Source organism: Delphinapterus leucas, chromosome 16 (assembly GCF_059928025.1).
Source record: "Delphinapterus leucas isolate spDelLeu-1000000601 "Yukka" chromosome 16, BTC_Dleu_Yukka2, whole genome shotgun sequence".
NCBI classification, from domain to species: domain Eukaryota; kingdom Metazoa; phylum Chordata; class Mammalia; order Artiodactyla; family Monodontidae; genus Delphinapterus; species Delphinapterus leucas.
This window is the reverse complement of record NC_143144.1, coordinates 20,606,094-20,628,716: the sequence shown is the minus strand read 5'-3', so window position 1 is coordinate 20,628,716 and position 22,623 is coordinate 20,606,094. Positions and strand designations below refer to the sequence as shown.

The 22,623-nt window shown below is 34.5% G+C and overlaps 1 long non-coding RNA gene across 1 annotated transcript in view; it reads left to right on the top strand.

Annotated features, from left to right (window-relative positions):
• Nucleotides 1-17,439: 17,439 nt before the first annotated feature.
• LOC149747231 (uncharacterized) overlaps nt 17,440-22,623 on the top strand; it is an 83,911-nt gene continuing 78,727 nt past the window's right edge. Inside the window, exon 1 of the long non-coding RNA XR_016388055.1 lies at nt 17,440-17,478. This is a non-coding gene — a long non-coding RNA (uncharacterized LOC149747231). The remainder of the gene's footprint in view (nt 17,479-22,623) is intronic.

Sequence of the window (22,623 nt, the reverse complement as noted above, 5' to 3'; positions counted from 1 at the left end):
GTATGTGGCAGATTTGATTAATAATGACGGAAATAGTCTGGCCTGCAAGGCTAAAATACTTACTTTCTGACCCTTTCCAGAAAAAAGCGTGCAGACTCTTGGTTTCATGTTTAGCACTCTGATTCATCCCTTGGGTCTGGGGACCACCTTTCCTGGGACACTCAAATGGGAAGAACAAATTTGGTGTTATATTAGGTTTGGAGAACAAGTTGAGGGGTTAGGGTATATGCAAATAGCAGACTATCTGCAGAATATCTTACAAATAACAAGCATGATATGTATTTCTACTGCTACAAAAATTAGCTCTGGGTTAATAATTTGTATATATTTTCTCAGAATTCTTCCTACTTTTATAGTTATAAATTATTTTTTATAGCACTACATACACAAAAAATATAATGCTTCTCTTTGGCCCATGTGGAAATTGTGAAAAAGTAGGAAATTTGAATAATGTTGATTAAAGGTGATTGCAGAAGCAAAGCTTAAGCCTGTTTCTAGACATACAGAAGGTCCAAGATCCTGCTTCTTGACTCATGTCATTTCTAATCATTTCACTGAGACCTAGCAGCCACAGCACAAATTCTGGAATGTGATATCAATTACCTGAAGAATGAAATACCGTGAATGAGGTATTTGCTTCAGGCACTTACTCTAGGACTGACCAGCAATTGGGAATATAGTAGAGATGGGCAGCCTGCCAAGCCTGGGGATCACTACGAGTCTTCTCCAAATAGTTGGATGCTCAGAGAGATTATCCTTTCCCAATTATAGGCACTGTGACATGGAACAGAGTTTCCAGGTGCTGTTTCTGCCATTAGTTTCCTTCATTAAAACAACTAGCAAGTGCAGTAAAATTGTATTTAAAGCTTACCCACTAATTTTAAAAGAAATCATGGTTCTTTAAAGGCAATAACAATGGAAAGAAAAAAATGGCCTCCCAAATTGAACCGTTATCCTGAGTCGATTCTCCATGAATCTGTGGCATTTCGACAGGTCCAGATGTTAAGAGGCAATGTGCCCTGGAACTGTCTTTTCAGGAACATTTATGGAGACATAAAGGCTCTGGAGAGACAGAAATAGGAAATTCTTCTTCAGAAAATCTATATGTATTCCTGAATCCATTAAGATAATGACAGTGATTTCCTCTAGAGAGATTTAGAGGCATCCCTCCCTGGAGACCTTTGCTTGTATTCCAGGACAATATATGGAATCTAAAAAAAAAAAAAACAGGCTCTGAAGAACCTAGGGGCAGGACAGGAATAAAGACACAGACGTAGAGAATGGACTCGAGGACACAGGGAGGGGGAAGGGTAAGCTGGGATGAAGTGAGAGAGTGGCATGAACATATATACACTACAAGTGTAAAATAGATAGCTAGTGGGAAGCAGCCTCATAGCACAGGGAGATCAGCTTGGTGCTTTGTGACCACCTAGAGGGGTGGGATAGGGAGGGTGGGAGGGAGACGCAAGAGGGAGGAGATATGGGGATATATGTATGTGTATAGCTGATTTACTTTGTTATAAAGCAGAAACTAACACACCATTGTAAAGCAATTATACTCCAATAAAGATGTTAAAAAATTAAAAAAAATCTCTCTTTCTCCAGAAAAGAGGATGGGCAGGTGTGGATGGGTTTGTCAGTAGCCCCTTTATAAGGTCAGAGTCTATGAAACTTAGGGTTCCTCACCTGTCAGTCACCCTCACTATGTGTGCAGTTCCTCACCAAGGCACACTGTAAGAATTGGGGCTCAGGGAACCCACACTACATTATTCTGTCTGCTTCTCTTGCTGCATGTAATAAGTTGTCTTTGTCTCTAACTCAGAGGTTTCCAGTTTTATGTGTAAATACAGAATTTGTGGTAGGCTGGCTTGCATAGTGTAAAATTTTGGAACTTTCACAGTAACTGACTTTATTTTGTAAGTTATATTTTCTGATTTAAAGCATAAAGTGTGTTCACATGTTCATTGAAGAAAATTTGGAAAATTAAATAAATAAAAATTACAATTAAAAAAATTACTCCAAACCCTTTTATTCTTTTCCTTCCATCTTCTTTGGTTATAGAATTTTTATTTGCCATGGTGTATAAAATTTACATTGTGTTTTATAAGTTTCACAAAAGCTTAACATGGAATCCCTTATTTATTAAATAGATTTGTTGGTCACCAGACATACTCTTGCTTATTTTTCCTTTTTATTTTTATCTATTATTTTTTCTTTCTTATTCATTTCTTCCTTGTCTGGAATCCATTTTTAGAAGAATGTTTGTTAATTTGAAAATATTGTCTTTGCATTCCAGTGTCATATTTGAAGTTTAATTATTTCCTGGATCATACTTTTCTTCCCCTGAAGACATTACAGGCATGATTTTAGTGTCGCTTAGAGAACAATGTTGTTGTGCAGAAGCCTATGGTCAACCTGATTGTTTAGATGACAAAGGATTATTTCTTTTCCTTTGTCCTCCAGGATTTTAACTAAGATAGAGCTTGTTGCTGATAATAATTCTGTTAACTTATACATAGACATCATACAACTTTTCAATATAGTGAAGAACTTTTTTTCTGGAAGGTTTTAAAAAATTATATGTTTGTATAGTTTTCTTTTTCTATTTTCTCATCCTCTTCATCGGAAACACTAATTAAGAAATATTGATGCTCAAACATCACATTTAACAGCGATTATTTTCTCTATAAGCCTTTTTAACAGTACAATCCTTCCCAAATCATTTTGCCCATTTTATAAAGTCCACTTTTCCACCTTTGTCATTGTTTTTAGCATTACTTGTTCTCGTTAAGCTGCTTCTGGTATGGAACACTTCTTTGATAATTTACCTTTCTCTCTAATTTCTTTTCCCAAACACTGCCATCTCTTTTTTCACCTTTTTATGTTGCCTTATGCTCTTTTCCTCAGTACTGAAATACGTGTTTCTTTACTGAGTTACTTAATGCAGTGATAAGTGTAGTTACACTTTTTATTTGCTTAGCTTAGTTGCAACTTTTTTTGGGGGGTGGGGGGCAGGGGTTGAGCATTCTTCATCTGACTTATTTTTTCCTGATTCTTTCACCTTCGTTCCTTTAGTACACTATTCCATGATGCCAAATAAGGTTCAGGAAAGTCTCATTACCAACTGGAACTGCTGTCCCTATTATGCCAACAAGAAATAGTTGGATTTACCTCAGTCTGCATCACCTCTTTTGGAAAAGTGATCTGCCAGTTCTCTTTGAGTTCAGGAATCCACAGTGTTTGTTCTTCCCACATCAAGACGATGTAAATTGCATTTGTGAATACTTATAATTTAGGATTATAGATGATAGTTACATTCTTATTTCTTATTCTCTTTGTTGTCTGGAGGAAATTTTCAGGGAAGAAGAAAATTAAGTCTCTTATTACGACCGTAGAACATTTATTTTATAACTGGCTACCCAGAAGAGCTCTTTTTCTTCGTCTATTGATTTCGTCTTCGTCTAATCATCTGAAAATAATGACACATTTAGCATCCCTTTTACAAAGTTATACTATATAGTGTCTCTAAAATGCATACAAAAATGATTGATATTTTATCTTCAATTTATGATACAGTTTCCAGGAATTCTTAGCAACTAAAATCATAGTTTGATTCTAACTATATATATACGTCAAAGCTTCTATATTATTGGAACTTTCGATTTATATTTATGTTTATTCTTCTCTAGAAAATATATCTTCCCCACAAAGAATCCACTTTATATTTACATGTGTTCAATCATTGTAATTAGTGGTACACCATTAATAATTCATGCTCCGTGCAGAATAAGTATAATAAGATACTGACATTTACTGTCTAAACCTGTTGTGCTTGGAAATGCCTTGCATTACACTGTGTACCATGACCCAATGATTTCACCAAAAGAGAAAAAAAGATAAAAGCTTTTAGTTTTTAAACTTAGGTACATAAATGGATAGAGAGCTTTGAAAATATGACACAGCAATGTTTTATTCTAGGGATTCTGAGACCCTTGACATATTAAACATTCTATATCTGATTTATGGTGCTTTCATTTATATTGCAGAAGGATACACCAACCACTTAACATGATATAGTATAGTTATATTTTCTATAAAAGTCACTCCATTATCAAGGCTGTTAAAATATCCATTGACGGTGGTAATTTACTTCTTTGAATAAAGTGAATTAAGTTCAATAAATCATATTTTTTCCTTGATGAGCTCTGAGGTTTTGTTTATTTGCTTTTATTTATATATCTCTCAATGTCTTTAAATTATCTATTGAATATAGTATCCCCAGCTAGTGTAAGTAGTAAGTACACCTTACTTTTTTCCAGTAAATTATTTTATCATAAAGAATCTACAACTACTTTGACTCTACAAATTTCAAGCAAGAAAAATCTAGTATTTATCCTCTTAAAACTTACCTCTTTTGAAGCATTTGTATTAATTGCCTGAATTTTTAAAAAATACATAATTTTATATTTTATGAATTGAAATAATTGGAGGTGGTCAAACATCCACCAGAATTTCATCTACTTTGATAATCCATAATGTTAATCTAAGTATCTGATAAACTTTATGCAACCTCAATTTAGTTACCGCCTCAGCCCACTGTGGAAATATACTCTTCATATTGTATTTTCTGCCATAGATCAAACTAAAGACTAATAAAAGGTGTCACAGTCTAGGGTCTTGATATCTCCAAGTAATTATTTTGGGGAAAAGTCCTTAGAAAAAACTTAATTCAAAAATTGTTTTACAGATTAGGAGACACTTTTGGTTCTAGAGTGATAAGAAATGTAAAATTTTCAGAAAATAATTATGAGAAATATATATTTTATAAATATAAGTATATATATCACTTGGGCTTAATAGTTTCTGCATTTCATTATGAAAATTTTCAAGTATAATGTACATTATACAATGTATAAGGACTATAACTGCTCTAGGGTCTACCCATGGCTATTAAATTTAAATTGATTGTAATTAAATAATATTTAGTTCTGAAGTCACACTAGATGCATGTCAAGTACTGAATGCCCACAGGTGGCTAGTGTCTACTCTATTAGGCAGCACATTTTTATCATTATAGAACGTACTATTGAGCAGCCCTGTTCCCATTTGGTATTGTAATTTTTAGTTTAAGTTGGTCTAGTACAGGTGTAATGGCATTTCATTGTGTTAATAGTTTAATCTGCATTTCTCTGATGAGACATGATATTCAACACTTTTCCATGTGCTTATTGACAATCTATGTAACTTCCTCTGTGAAGTGCTTGTTCAATTCCATTACCTCTCTTTTTGTTGGATAGTTTATCTTTTATCATTGAATTGTGAGTTCTCTTTATATCCCAGATACAATACTTTTGGTAGATATATGTATTGTTAATATTTTCTCTTATATTTGGCTTCTCTATTAATTTTATTAATTTTACATCTTAGTGAATACAATTTTAAATTTTTGATTAAATATAATTAAGCATTTAAAAATTTTGTGGTTATTGCTATCTGTGACTTATTTAAGAAAATGCTGCCTACACTCATGTCACAAAAACATTTACCAATTTCTTCTAGAGTCTTTATAGTTTTAACTTTTATAATGTAGGTTGGTGATGTATCTCAAATTGGTTTTTAGGTATGGTATGAGATACACAGCATGTATCATTTTTTTATCCATATAAATATACAGTTTTTCTAACATCATTAGTTGAAAGTACTTTCCTTTGCTCATAGGGTTGCTTTGGATCAGTTAAAACATTAAAAATTGAAGAAGCGTGAGCCTACGTTTGGGTCCTCTATTTTCTCTCATTCTTCTAATTTTCTATAATTATGTCACTACACATACAGTTTTAAAATTGTATTTCTATAATAACTCTTAAGGTAATGGGATATAAGTTCTTCATTGTTGTAGAATTTTCTGAAATATGTTTTAGGCATCTGGTGATTATATTTTTTTCTCCATTCATTAATTCAATGAATTTTATTAATTGATTTTCAAATGATAAACCAATCTCATATTTCTCACTAGTAGAAAGGCTACTTGGTTTAGAATGTATTGTCAAGTACATATAGATAGATTTGACTTGCTTATACTTGATTAAGAAATATATTTTCAATAAGAATATTAGTCTTTAATTTTTTTTAGAATTTTGTCAGTTTTTCATGCTGTATTTGTGCTGGCCTCATAATATTTTCTACCCCTCTATTTTCTTGAAGAGTTTGCATCAGATTGATGTGATTTCTTTTTTAATTGCATGACAGAATTTACATGTAAAACCATCTACACCTGAAACTTTCATCATAGGGAGATTCTTTAAAATAATTATAAATAAAAATTTCTTAATACATACAAGGGCATGGCATCTGGAAAGCAGACTCTTAAATAGACTTACCGTGTAGAGAGTTTATTTGTGAAAGCCGTTAGTATCAATTCCTGTGGAAGGGAGCTGGAAAAAATAAAACAAACAAACAAAAGTTTGGGTAGAGAAGTGAAGACCTGACCTCAACCTCAGCTTACACACAGAAAGTTCTGGAATTAAAATAGCTTGTTAGAGTTGTCCCACCTTAGGCCAAAATGGCAGAGCCATTCCTGCTAACCAATTGATCATTGGATAAGGGCCTTCTGAGCAAGGTCTTCTCAGCCTTGAGTGGAATGACTCTCTGAAGCTGAAACAACTATTAGAGGAGCTGAAGATTGAAGGTTGTTGGGTGACAGTACTTTTAGCAGCATGGACAGTGCATCTCTGTTTATACCACAGAAACTGTTTAGATTTTCTGTTCCATCTTGTTTCACTTTAGTAGGTTGTGTTTTCAAGCACTTTGCTCATCTTATTTAAGCTGTAGAATTTAATAGTCCCTAATCATATATTTAGTGTCTATAGAACATTGATTTTATTTAACATGTAACAAAATCCATATCTGATATTGATAATTTGTTTTCTCTCACTTTTTTGTAATTTAACACAGTACTAAATCTAAGAAAATGCTAAAATATTTTTTTAATTTAGATGTAGATTATCAATATGAAATTTACTAGTAATTATATGAACATACTGTTCCCAGAAGAAGAATACAATTGGTCAATAAATGTTTAATATGTTCCTGTAGCTCAAAGTAGTAAAGGTCGCATGAATTAAAACAGTTTAACAACATCATATTTTATTTACTATATTGGCAAAAATTAGTTTGGTTATATCAAATGTTAGTGAGGGTTTGGAGGAAAATGAACACTTGCACAGTCTTGGTGGTGCTATAAATTTGTTAAGCTTTCTTGGTGAGTAATTTGACTATATCTACAAAATTTTAAATGTGTGTGATCTATGGTGTCTTTTTGGAAGAGGAGAAAGTTGAGAGGATCATAAAGTTTAGTTAATTGTCACCAACAGTTATTCTTTTCTTTTCTTTTCTTTGTTACAATCAATCTAGACCCTATGAGACTTCTTACGTATTTAGCATGTTCTGAACTAAATTAGTAAATTATCCAGTTAGTGCTTTAAGTTGTTCTCTACTTTCACTTTGTAATTCTTTTTATAGAGTAAATAAAATATGGAATGTCCCCATTAAGTGTTGATTAGAAAGCTAATCTTTTGATGCTTTGTGACTTTTTAAAAAATGATTAATGCCATTCTTAACATCAATAGCAAACTGTTATCTCTCATTGTTTATTCTGGCCAGTAAAAAACTACCAAATATTGGTATCCATTCGTAATTGTTGGCACATAAATTCCTTCCCTCACTACTGTCTCCTACCTTTCTACGACTGTTGCCAAGTTTCCATTATTTAGGATCATTATCACATAACAAACACATGTGTTTTAATTTCAAAACTAAATTTTGGCTGCCAAATGTATTATTTAATAACTAACATAACTTTAGAGTAAGAGAAGAGCCATCAGTTACATTTTTAAAACATTAAGCCTGAATTAGTTTTTAAGCTTAAAATATTTGCTCAACTGCCCCCTTTGGGTTCAACTATCCAAGGCTGTGGAAGCAATTCATGCATCTTGCCAGTAAAAATTTCTGAGTTAGAATAAGATGTAGAATTGATATATTGAAGGTTGGGCTTCAATTGGTGATATCTAAAGTTGTTACTAAAATAATTGCCAATATTTCATTCAACTTATTTTAGACTTTTCTTCATGGGCCAGAAGAGGAACCAGGTGAACCACTAAATGTTGTCTTATAATTCTATATCTTGTATTTTGACATCTGCAAGGAGATTTTTTTTTCCTTCTTCCAGGATTGCTCATGATATTAGATGTGGGAATTGAGTAAATATTTGTTGTTGTTGCTCTTATATTGAAAGTAGATTTTAGGATCTAATTTATCAAAATGTCAACTGTGTTCTTTCTGGATAACTTTGCTTAAACAATATTCTTATCAATATTAAATTTTAACATGAAATAAACTAATCTATAAATCTTTGGCTTTTAGGCCAACATGCATCTTCAGAGGGACTCTGGAAAACATTGTAAATGGGCAACCTAATAAAAAAATGGAAAAATCCAGAAATGTTAGCAGCTGAATACCTGAAATATCAAGGTCTTTTCTTGACCAATTGGGGTGGGAAAAAAAATCATTGAAAAGTAACTCCAGCAGGACCAGGTGGGGTAACTAATGCCAGGCTTTCCAGGCAGGGTGGGCTGGGAACTACCCTCAGCTACAACTCTGAATTAATTCCCCCCACCTGGGCAGTAGCATGGGAACCCTCCACGTGGTTCTGGCTTTTATCAGGAGGCCGTAAGCCCCTCCCACCCACCTCTCAGCTCCTGTGCTGTTGGCTGTACAGCTTCCAGGTGTCCACTCCTCTGGTGAGACGCAGCTAGGAGACGCTCTCCTCAGCTCCTTGCCTGGGTGGGCAAGTCAGGCTCTAGGGCTGGCAGAAATCCTCGTTTGAGGGTCCCACCGAGTTCCCCGGTAAGAGTACTGCAGCTGAGCAGAGCAGCTGCTTGGGACTACTGCTCGGGCGCTGCAGAAAGCTTTCTTGGAAGCTGACATGTTATTACTTTGGGACCGTTAGCCAGCTGCTCCTGACTTGGACACATAAAGGCTCAGACTGTCCCAGTCTGAACTGAAGGGAACCAACACTTTTAGCATATCTTTTAACACCATGAATGCAAGGTATTTCAGTGAAGAGTATCAGGAGGACATCTACAAATCCCAGGCTGGCATGTGCAAGTTCTGAGGAATGGTGGAATGACCCAATGTATCTGGGAGACATTTGGAGACAGCTGAGACAGAGCTACAACAGGGCAGTGGCTGACACCCAACTCATAGCCCATCTTCTCCAGCTGTGTGGCTGATAGGGTCTTTGTGCTCTGGTCGGCTGTCAGGCCTGAGCCTCTGAGGTGTGAGAGCCAAATTCAGGACATTGGTCCACCAGAGACCTTCTGGCCCCACGTAATGTCAACTGGCAAGAGGTCTCCCAGAGATTTCCATCTCAATGCTAAGACCCAGCTCCATTCAACAACCACCAAGCTACAGTGCTGGACACCCTATGCCAAACAACTAGCAAGACAGGAACACAAACCCACCCATTAGCAGAGAGGTTGCCTAAAATCATACTAAGTTCACAGACACCCTAAAACACACCACCGGACATGGCCCTGCAACCAGAAAGACAAGATCCAGCCTCATCTACCAGAACACAGGCACCAGTCCCCTCCACCAGGAAGACTATACAACCCACTGAACAAACCTTACTCACTGGGGGCAGGCAAAAAAACAACAGTAACTATGAACCTGCAGCCTGTGAAAAGGAGAGTGCAAACATAGTAAGTTAAGCAAAATGAGAAGACAGAGAAATACACAGCAGATGAAGGAGCAAGATAAAAGCCCACCAGACCAAACAAATGAAGAAGAAATAGGTAGTCTACCTGAAAAAGAATTCAGAGAAATGATAGTAAAGATGATCCAAAATCTTGGAAATAGAATGAAGAAAATACAAGAAACATTTAACAAGGACCTGGAAGAGCTAAAGAGCAAACAAACAATGATGAACAACACAATAATGAAATTAAAATTTCTCTAGAAGGAATCAATAGCAGAGTAATGGAGGCAAAGAACAGATAAGTGACCTGGAAGATAAAATAATGGAAATAACTACTGCAGAGCAGAATAAAGAAAAAAGAATGAAAAGAATTGAGGACAGTCACAGTGACCTCTGGGACAACATTAAATGTGCCAACATTCAAATTATAGGGGTCCCAGAAGAAGAGAAAAAGAAAGGGACTGAGAAAATATTTGAAGAGATTATAGTTGAAAACTTCCCTAATATGGGAAAGTAAATAGTCAGTCAAGTCCGGGAAGTACAGAGACTCCCATAAAGGAAAATCCAAGGAGAAACATGCCAAGACACGTATTAATCAAACTATCAAAAATTAAATACAATGAAAAAATATTAAAAGCAGAAAGGGAAAAGCAACAAATAACATACAAGGAAACCCCCTTGTATGTTATTAACATACAAGGTTAACAGCTGATCTTTCAGCAGAAACTATGCAAGCCAAAAGGGAGTAGTAGGACATATTTAAAGTGATGAAAGGGAGATACCTACAACCCAGATTACTCTACCCAGCAAGGATCTCATTCAGATTCGACGGAGAAATTAAAACCTTTAGAGACAAGCAAAAACTAAGAGAATTCAGCACAACCAAACCAGCTCTACAACAAATGCTAAAGGAACTTCTCTAGGCAGGAAACACAAGAGAAGGAAGAGACATACAATAACAAACCCAAAACAATTAAGAAAATGGTAATAGGAACATACATATCGATAATTACCTTAAATGTAAATGGATTAAATGCTCCAACCAAAAGACACAGACAGGTTGAATGGATACAAAAATAAGACCCATGTATATGCTCTCTACAAGAGACTCTCTTCAGACCTAGGGACACATACAGACTGAAAGTGAGGGGTTGGAAAAAGATATTCCATACAAATGGAAATCAAAAGAAAGCTGGAGTAGCAATTTTCATATCAGACAAAACAGACTTTAAAATAGAGACTATAACAAGAGACAAAGAAGGACACTACATAATGATCAAGGGATCAATCCAAGAAGAATATATAACAATTGTAAATATTTATGCACCCAACATAGGAGCACCTCAATACATAAGGCAAATGCTAAGAGCCATAAAAGGGGAAATCGACATTAACACAATAATAGCAGGGGACTTTAACACCCCACTTTCACCAATGGACAGATCATCCAAAATGAAAATAAATAAGAACACACAAGCTTTAAATGACACATTAAACAAGATGGACTTAATTGATATTTATAGGACATTCAAAAACAACAGAATACACTTTCATCTCAAATGCTCATGGAACATTCTCCAAGATAGATCACATCTTGGATCACAAATCAAGTCTTGGTAAATTTAAGAAAATTGAAATCGTATCAAGTATCTTTTCTGACCACAACACTATAAGACTAGATATCAATTACAGAAAAAATAACTGTAAAAAATACAAACACATTGGAGGTGAAACAATACACTACTATAAACAGGAGATCACTGAAGAAATCAGAGAGGAAATCAAAAAATACTTGGAGACAAATGACAGTGAAAACACGACGACCCAAAACCTATGGGATGCAGCAAAAGCAGTTCTAAGAAGGAAGTTTATAGCAATACAAGCCTACCTCAAGAAACAAGAGACACCTCAAATAAACAACCTAACTTTACACCTAAAGCAATTAGAGAAAGAAGAACAAAAAAACCCCAATGTTAGCAGGAGGAAAGAAATTATAAAGATCAGATCAGAAATAAATGAAAAAGAAATGAAGGAAACGATAGTAAAGGTCAATAAACTAAAAGCTGGTTCTTTGAGAAAATAAACAAAATTGATAAACCATTAGCCAGACTCATCAAGAAAAAAAAGGGAGAAGAGTCAAATCAGTAGAATTAAAAGTGAAAAAGGAGGAGTAACAACTGATACTGCAGAAATACAGAGGATCATGAGAGATTACTACAAGCAACTATATGCCAATAAAATGGACAACCTGGAAGAAATGGACAACTTCTTAGAAAAGCAAAACCTGCCGAGACTCAACCAGGAAGAAATAGAAAATATAAACAGACAAATCACAAGCACTGAAATTGAAACTGTGATTAAAAATCTTCCAACAAACAGAAGCCCAGGACCAGATGACTTCACAGGCCAATGTTTGAATTCTATCAAACATTTCGAGAAGACTTAACACTTATCCTTCTCAAACTCTTCCAAAATATAGCAGAGGGAGGACCACTCCCAAACTCATTCTGCGAGGCCACCATCACCCTGGTACCAAAACCAGACAAAGATGTCACAAAGAAAGAAAACTACAGGCCAATATCACTGATGAACATAGATGCAAAAATCCTCAACAGAATACTAGCAAACAGAATCCAACAGCACATTAAAAGGATCATACACAATGATCAAGTGGGCTTTATCCCAGGAATGCAAGGATTCTTCAATATATGCAAATCAATCAATGTGATACACCATATTAACAAATTTAAGGAGAAAAGCCATGTGATCATCTCAATAGATGCAGAAAAAGCTTTCAACAAAATTCAACACCCGTTTATGATAAAAACCCTGCAGAAAGTAGGCATAGAGGGAAGTTACCTCAACATAATAAAGGCCATATATGACAAACCCACAGCCAACATTGTTCTCAATGGTGAAAAACTGAAACCATTTCCACTAACATCAGGAACAAGGCAAGGTTGCCCATTCTCACCACTATTATTCAACATAGATTTGGAAGTTTTAGTCACAGCAATCAGAGAAGAAAAAGAAATAAAAGAAATCCAAATCAGAAAAGAAGAAGTAAAATTGTCACTCTTTGCAGATGACTTAATACTATACATAGAGAATCCTAAAGATGCTACTAGAAAACTATCAGAGCTAATCAATGAATTTGGTAAAGTAGCAGTATACAAAATTAATGCACAGAAATTTCTTGCATTCTTATACACTAATGTTGAAAGATCTGAAAGGGAAATTAAGGAAACACTCCCATTTACCATTGCAACAAAGAGAATAAAATACCTAGGAATAAGCCTACCTAAGGAGACAAAAGACCTGTATGCAGAAAACTATAAGACACTGATGAAAGAAATTAAAGATGATACAAATAGATGGAGAGATACACCATGTTCTTGGATTGGAAGAATCAACATTGTGAAAGTGACTATACTACCCAAAGCAATCTACAGATTCAGTGCAATCCCTATCAAACTATCAATGGCATTTTTCACAGAACTAGAACAAAAAGTTTCACAATTTATATGGAAACACAAAAGACCCCGAATAGCCAAAGTAACCTTGAGAAAGAAAAACGGTGCTGGAGGAATCAGGCTCCCTGACTTCAGACAATACTACAAAGCTACAGTAATCAAAACAGTATGGTACTGGCACAAAAATAGAAATATAGATCAATGGAACAGGATAGAAAGCCCAGAGATAAACCCACGCACCTATGGTCAACTAATCTATGACAAAGGAGGTAAAGATATACAATGGAGAAAAGACAGCTTCTTCAATAAGTGGTGCTGGGAAAACAGGACAGCTACATGTAAAAGAGTGAAATTAGAACAGTTCCTAACACCATACACAAAAATAAACTCAAAATGGATTATTAAAGATGTAAATGTAAGACAGACACTATAAAACTCTTAGAGAAAAACATAGGCACAACAGTCTATGCCATCAATCACAGCAAGATCCTTTTTGAACCACCTCCTAGAGAAATGGAAATAAAAACAAAAATAAACAAGTGGGACCTAATGAAACTTAAAAGCTTTTGCACAGCAAAGGAAACCATAAACAAGACCAAGAGACAACCCTCAGAATGGGAGAAAATATTTGCAAATGAAGCAACTGACAAAGGATTAATCTCCAAATATACAAGTAGTCCATGCAGCGCAATATCTAAAAAAAATCCAATCCAAAAATGGGTGGAAAACCTAAATAGACATTTCTCCAAAGAAGATATACAGATTGCCAACAAACGCATGAAAGGATGCTCAGTATCACAAATCATTAGAGAAATGCAAATCAAAACGCCCATGAGGTATCACCTCACACTGGTCAGAATGGCCATCATCAAAAAGTTTACAAACAATAAATGCTGGAGAGGGTGTGGAGAAGAGGGAACCCTCTTGCACTGTTGGTGGGAATGTAAATTGTTACAGCCACTATGGAGAACAGTATGGAGGTTCCTTAAAAAACTAAAAATAGAACTACCATATGACCCAGCAATCCCACTACTGGGCATATACCCTGAGAAAACCATAATTCAAACAGTCATGTACCACAGTGCAGCCCTATTTACAATAGCCAGGACATGGAAGCAACCTATGTGTCCATCAACAAATGAATGGATAAAGAAGATTTGGCACATATATACTATGGAATGTTACTCAGCCATAAAAAGAAACGAATTTGAATTATTTGTCGTCAGGTGGATGGACCTAGAGTCTGTCATACAGAGTGAAGTAAGTCAGAAAGAGAAAAATAAATACCATATGCTAACACATATATATGGCATCTTAGAAAAGAAAACATGATTTTGAAGAACCTAGGGGCAGGACAGGAATAAAGACGCAGACGTGGAGAGTGGACTTGATGACATGGGGAGGGGGAGGGGTGGGCTGGGAAAAGGTGAGAGAGTGGCATGGACATATATATACACTATCAGATGTAAAATAGATAGCTAGTGGGAAGCAACTCCATAGCACAGGGAGATCAGCTCGGTGCTTTGTGACCACCTAGAGTGGTGGGATAGGGAGGGTGGGAGAGAGACGCTAGAGGGAGGGGGTATAGCGATATGTGTATACATATGGCTGATTCACTTTGTTATACAGCAGAAGCTAATGCACCATTGTAGAGTAATTTTACTCCAATAAAGATGCTGAAAAAAAAAAGAAAGAAAGAAATGTAACTCCAATATCTGAGAGAGATTTGGGAATTGGAACCTGACAACACTGGAAAGTTATAATACCTGCAGGAATATAGGCAAAAATGAGGAGCCTATGCTTTTCTCCAAATGGATTTCTAAGGTGAAATTCAATAATGTTTCTTTATTTTATACATTAAAATACATCTGGATTTAATAACCGTTCATAAAGGGTAGTATTGCATATTGGTTCACATTTTGATATAAAACAGACCCTGATATAAGCCCAGCTGCGCCACTAATCTGGCTATTAAATTTAATTCTTGTAAGGCTACTTTGTCTAAATCTCAGTTTTCTCATCTGTAAAATTGCAATTGTAACATATATCTATGGGTTGATGAGAAAAAAAAATCAGTTTAGAAATTCAAGTCAAAAACCAGAGTGAATGCTCTAATTTTTCAGCTGGAAATTTGTTCAGCAAAACAGAGTGTGCTACAGCGGTGGGTTCTAATCAGACTCAAGAAGGTAAACAGTGACAGTCACCATCTTGGATAAAAGTGGTAGCCTCCAGAGTTATAACATTAAATTTTGATGAAGCATTTTACAGTGTAAAGTATTACGATCTCTTTCTAGACATCCTCCACATTACCCCTTAGTGAAATGATGTGAGGCTCCTATGCTGTGTGTCTACTATTACAGTGATGGAAACAGAAAATGTAGGTATAGATTAGAAAAAAGTCTCTCAAAATGATTCTGAACTCTGCCTAACGTATTTTATTTATGCCTACTGAATACATCCTGATTTATTATAGTACAGGAGAGAAAAATAGGATGTGCTTTGATAAGGTCAAGATAAACTAAATTTGTATAAGACAATTCCAGATTACTAAAGTATAGTAACATGTGTATTATGCAGGTGAGTAAAATATAGCCTTTGTCCATACTTCAGCAATAGTAAACAAAAGAAATAAACAAAACATTCATTTGCCAGATAGTTTTATAGTCCAAATTAAATTCATTGTTTCAAACTAGGATGATGTAAATCAACTACCTCATCTGAAAGTCTCCTCCTGCCAATTTAACTTTCTCAGTATTCCAGCAATTAGAGCATAGTATTAGCTAATCCCATGTGCAAGAGAAGTGAAACTGCACCTTCATTGTTGTGTTCTTTGCTTAGTTTAATTTTTCAGAAATTTTAATATCTGGCATTTGTTATTCAGCTAGATCTACTAATGATTCTCTAACAATTTTCAAAGCACTGATAGTTCTAAGCAAATGTATTCAGAGAGCACCTGGAAAACCCAAACCAACGTATGGTCACAGATTTTATCCAGAGTTGCTTTTAGAAATTTTAAAGCTTTATCTTGTATATTTAAGTTTCTATCTTCAGAAATTTTTCGTGTATATATTAAGATAAGGGAATAAGTTTATTTTTTCTGTACATGGTTATCCAGTTATCCCAGGACCATTTTATGGAAGATTTTCCTTTCACCATTGAATTTCCTTGACATCTTTTTCAAAAATTGATTGACGAAAAACCTAAGGATTAATTTCTTGATTTTTGATTTGTATATGCCTGTTATTAACACTGAAACTGTACTCTCTGGTTCTTTATACTAAGTTTTGAACTATATCTGAAATCAGGCAGTGAAAGTCATTTAGCTTTGTTCTTTTTCTAAATTTCTTTCATCTTGGTCATTTTCATTTCTGTGTAATTTTATGATTAGATTTTTATTTTCAATTTAAAAATACCCTGTTTAGATTTAGTTAAGAATCTTATTGAGTGTCTAGGTGATTGGGGATAATTATCATCTTAAATTATATAGTTTTTCTATGCATTAACAATAAATGTCTCCTTTTTAAGCTAGAGATTCTTTATATTTTCTCAGCAACGTTTTAGAGAATTTTAGTGTACCAGTCTTGCCTTTCTCATGTTCAGTTTATTTACTGGTATTTTATTCTTTTTGGTGCTATTTTAATTGAATTATTTTCTTTATTTTTGGATTGATCACATTGATCATATTGATCACTATTGATTATTTTATATAAATTTATTTTATTTATTTTTGACTGCATTGGGTCTTCTTTGCTACGCGTGGGCCTTCTGTAGTTGGGTGAGTGGGGTCTACTGTTCGTTGTGGTGCAGGGACTTATTGCAGTGGCTTCTCTTATTGCAGAGCATGAGCTCTAGGCACACGGGCTTCAGTGGTTGTGGCACGTAGGCTCAGTAGTTGTGGCCCGCAGACTCTAGAGCACAGGCTCAGTAGTTGTGGTGCACGGGCTAAGTTGCTCCGTGGCATGTGGGATCTTCCCGGACCAGGGCTTGAACCCATGTCCCCTGCATTGGCAAGCAGATTCTTAACCACTGCGCCACCAGGGAAGCCCCTCTATTGATTTTTATATAGGTCATGAATCCTTAAATCCTGCTAAATTCATTTATTAGTTCTAGTAGTTATTATCTAGACCCCACAGGACTTTCTACACAAAAGAGCAAGAGGTCTATGATTAAAGAGATATTTTTTCTTATCTTATGTTTCAACTTCTTTTCCAGAGATACTGCAATGATACAGTAAAACACTGAAAAGAACTGGTGAGTACAGACATTTTTGTTATGCTTAAGGGAAAATAATTCAGTCTTTGAGTGATAAGTAATATGTTAGCTGTAGGGTTTTCATATCTGTTCTTTATCATATTAAGGACATTCCTCTCAATTCCTAATTTATGGTGAGTGAATAATGAATTTTTTCAAATGCTTCTTCTGAATCTATTCAGATACTCATGTTGTTTATCCCTTATTCTATTAATATGGTATATTATGTGAATTGGTTTTTGATTGTTCAACTTACGTGCCATTTCTGAAATATATGCCACTTGGCTGTGGTTGTGTAATCCTTCTTTTTTTTTTACTGAATTGGATTTGCTAGTATTTTTTTAAGGATCGTGCATCTATGTTCATGAGTTTGTAGGTCTGTAAGTTCACTAGCTTTGTTATCAGGGTAACACTGACCTTATAGCATAAGTTGGGAAGTATTCCCTGATCCTGTATTTTCTGAAAGAGTTTGTGTAGGACTGGTATTGCTTGTTCTTTAAATATTTGATAGAGCTGACTACTGACATCACGTGAGGCTGTTTTTTCCTACATTAAAAATGTATCTGAATTCCAATTCAATGCATTTTGTTTTCATAGATCTATTATGATTCTTTCATTAATATTGAGTCATTCTTGCTAATTTGTGTCTTTCTTGGACTTCATCCATTTCATTTTAGTTGTATCATTTGTTAGTGAAATGTTGTTCATATCATTATATCATAATCTCTTTAATTTCTGTAGAATTGCTTGTGATGTGCTCTCTTCTACTTCTGAGTTTTGGAAATTTGCACATCCTGTTTCTCTCTTTTCTTTTTCTTTCTTTTTTTTTTTTTCGGTCAGTCTAGCTAAAGATTTATCAAAGTCCTTGTTCTTTTTAAAGAGCCAACCTTAGATTTTATTGATTTTTCTATATTTTTTTGGTTTCTTTTTTAGCCTATTGATTTCTGCTTTGATACTTATTATCTTCTTTCCTTCTGCTTGCTTCGGGTTTCATTTGTTCTTCTTTTTCTAGTTTTATTAGCAAATGCTTACTTTATATATTTTTAAATGTTCTTATTTTCCAATACATTTATTTTTCTAAAATATGTATTTTAAGCCAAATTTTCCCTCAGTGGTTGACTATAGCTGTATCCCATACATTTTGATATTTTGTGTTTTCATTTCATTCAATTAAAATATTTTCTAATTTCCATTAGGATTTCTTCTATGGAGGATAATATATTTAGAGATGAGTTATTTTAATCTTTAAATATCTGAAGTAGTACAAATTTCTACGAGCAGTTAAATTTTAATTTATATCCATTGGTATATATTAGACTGATTTCAGTTTTGTTTTTTTTTTTTGAGAATTGTTGTATGGCCTAGTATATGTTTTATCCTCATAGATATTCTAAGCATTCTTCTCTTGATAGATGAAATGTTCTATAAATATCAGTTTTGTCAAGTTGTTTGATAATATCATTCAAGTATTTTTATACAAAATAAAATAAAAATGATTAACATATGAATACATATATTAAAAAATGTGTACAGAAAAGATTATAGTAACTTTGTTCATAACAGCCAGAACTTGAACATAATTCAAATGTTCATCACCAAAAGAATGGACAAAATTGTTGGTATATTTATAAAATGGAATGCTGCTCAGCACTAAAAGTAATGAATACTCTCTGATTCATTCAACCACATGGATGAATCTTCAAAACATTATGCTGAACAAAGGAAATCATACACAAGAGTGCACACTGTATTATAACATTTATATGATAATTCTAGACCAGACAATCTAATCTATAGTGGTAGAAATCAGAGCAGTGCTTGATATGAAGGTCAGACTGACTGCAAGTGGCACAGACAATTTTCTTTGGTCATGAAAAAGGAATATACAGTGCTTGGAGTATTGGTTAATGAGAAGTATATATTTGTCAAAGCTAATCAAATTGTATAAAGATACGTGCATCTCAACTAGAGTGTGTACTTTCATTACACATATACACATAATTGTACAGAATATTGCTTGCTTTTTGTTACATAAAATTTTGTCACACTTTGCCCCAAACTCTACTGAACACCTATAATGATCTGAATATAAATTTCAGTATGCTAACATAGTAAGTGTAAGAATTTAAATTAGATGAAGAGATGCATAAAGGGAGGAGTAAAGAGAATAAACATGAAAAGAGAAATTAGGAACCAAAATAGATTCACTTGCTTACTTCTCTAGGAATTTAGTTTTTTCGAAAAGCAATTCTTTTGAGGATATGAACTTAGGCTATAGTAGGGTAGCTTCCATCTCTGACAAACAGTAGCCTCTCATACTATATTCTATTCTATAGGTAATATTGATCAAAGAACTGCTTTATTTTATCCTAACATATTTACTTCTTGATTGCCCTACTTAAAATGATTAAAATAGGGGAAGTCTTCTGTGGAACAAATGGAGATAAGTTTGAGTATAACACTTTCTTTTAGTGTGGTTGACAAACCTTTTAGCTTCCTAAACATTTATTAGTGCTTTGAATTTTGACTTCACACAGCATGTCAAGGTGAGATAACTAGCAGTTCGCTTGATTTTATCTGATAGAAAAAAATAAGTCATATCAACATTTTTCAAATGCTCTACACTAAAATGTAATTCTATAAGCAGCCCTAGGGTAACATTCGAGTGGAAAAAGTAAAGAATGCATTTTCAATTATTAAGGACCCCAACACATAAAATTTAAGAGGAAAAATCAAATTTCTCACAAAGTAATAAGTCAATATATAAATAATATAGCAATGAGATGTTTTCATTAAATCAACAAGTATTTATTGGTTAGCTTCCCTTTTCCAGGTTCCGTTCTGAGGATATAAGAAGTTAAAATAAAATGCGTGAAGCATCTTCCTCGCACTCAGGGAGTTTATTCTTTGCAATGTCATTATATCCACTATGTGCGACTATGGGTCCTGTTACAAAAATATCTGCAATATGAGGCAGTATATAAAATGATGCATATATGAGGTAGCAAATGCTATGTTCTGTGAGAAAGGAGAGGCAAAGCACTTCCTGCTTTTGTGATGAGAGTAGATTTTACAGAGCTGATAGAATGTGTTTCTTTGTCAAGTAGGGATGCCCTCCAGATGAAACATGCTCACAAAGCTCTATCCAATGTCAAAATATTCAGTTTACATTTGCCAAATAGTTGTTACCCCAATATCTCTTATTATACCCTATACCTGACACCCAGCTGCCCTAGTTCTACCTTTGGAACTAAAATTTTCCAAGTTCTGTAAATGAAAATGTTAATGCATGGAAAGCAGGAACTTCTGTGACATGGCTCCAGTACTCTGGTCTTTGTCCATTCTTAATGGAGCATATCTTTCAAGTACCACTTGTTAAATATTTTGAATAGAACTTCTGCCTTTTAGGGTTTTAACAATGCACATTAATCCAAGTAGTTGAAATAATGGAATTCCAAGAAAAGTGATAATATGACTAAATGCCTGGGTGTCATTTCATATTGGAGAGGGATAGTAAGGGAAGTTATTCACAGATTTACCTATTGTAAAAGTAAATTGGTGTCAGCCTGCAGAGGGAAAAAGTACAAGGCCAAGGAATTTAGATAAACTAACCCTCATACTAAAGGTAAATTTATTTTCTAACTTTGATGAAATATGATAATAGTAATACTACAGGAAGATCAATTTCATGAAGGCAAAATAATTTATTGAAAAGTGTTCATTGCAACCTGATGTAATTCTCCTATCTATCTAGGCTAAGAATTGCTTTGTTTTAAAGCTTCAGCAAAACATATCCAAGGATATACTCATGTAGGTGAATATATCTTTGTATATGTTTTAAGGTGAAGAAATAGTGGATGAGTACATATTTGTGTATGTGGGTGTATTTGAGTGAAATCACTGCCATTTTCTCAGAGAGCAGACTAAGACTTGGTATGGGTGTTTTATGGTAGAAATTATACATATTATAATATGAAAGAAATTGTCAAACGAACTTACTAGATTTGTAGGTAGTAGTATTGGTGTTGCAAGCTTTAAATTTTATAAATTTCAACTTCTTTTTCTTTTCTTTCATGGTTTAGCCTATTGGCATTGTATATAAGGCTTGTAACCCAACAGAAAGTCACAAAGATTTTCTCCCAAGATTTTTTTTCCTAATTGTTTATTTTTAAATTGTATATTGTATATCAAAGTCTAGATCCATTTTAAGTTAAATTTTATATGAGTGTGAGATATAGATCGAGATTCATGTTTTACATATGGTGGTCAGTTATTTCAGCACCATATATTAAAGGACTATTCTTTGTCCATTCCTTTTTCTGTGCATATTTGTCCAAATTATTCATCATACTGGTGGAGATCTATTTTTTTTCTTAATTAATTTATTTTTGGCTGTATTGGGTCTTCATTGCTGTGTGCAGGCTTTCTCTAGTTGCGGCGAGCAGGGGCTTCTCACTGCAGTGGCTTCTCTTGTTGCAGAGCACGGGCTCTAGGCATGCGGACTTCAGAAGTTGTGACACATGGGCTCAGTAGTTGTGCTTCGCGGGCTCTAGAGCACAGGCTCAATAACTGTGGCGCATGGACTTATCTGTTCCACAGCATGTGGATTTTCCTGAACCAGGGCTCAAACCCGTGTCTCCTTCATTGGCAGGTGGATTCTTAACCGCTGTGCCACCAGGGGAGTCCCGGAGGTCTAGTTCTCGATGTTCTATTCTGTTCCATGGGTTTATATGGCTATCAGTACCAAACTGTACCTTTTTATATAGTAATGTAATATATTGGTCACTCCCCAAAGCCTTCAAAATGATGTATTTTACATATTTTATCTACAATTTATCATTGCTATCAGGTAAGAGGGTTAGTCCAACCAAGCTAATCAGTGACTACATGCCAAACCATCAGTAGACTTAACTTTACTTAATGTTCAGTGAAAACTATTAAAGGACATTCAATGATGACATGATATGTTGTCATGGTGCCGTTTAAAAGTTATTGAGATATGAGAAACATGTCCTTAAGCTTCCAAACGCATGCTTTAATGCAAGTTTAAATAGTATTCAGTAGTTAAAGATAGCACATCTTTAAGCCTTAAAGGCATGAATAAACCACTTTGCGAAAAATAGAAAGTCCTTGATTTTATAAATT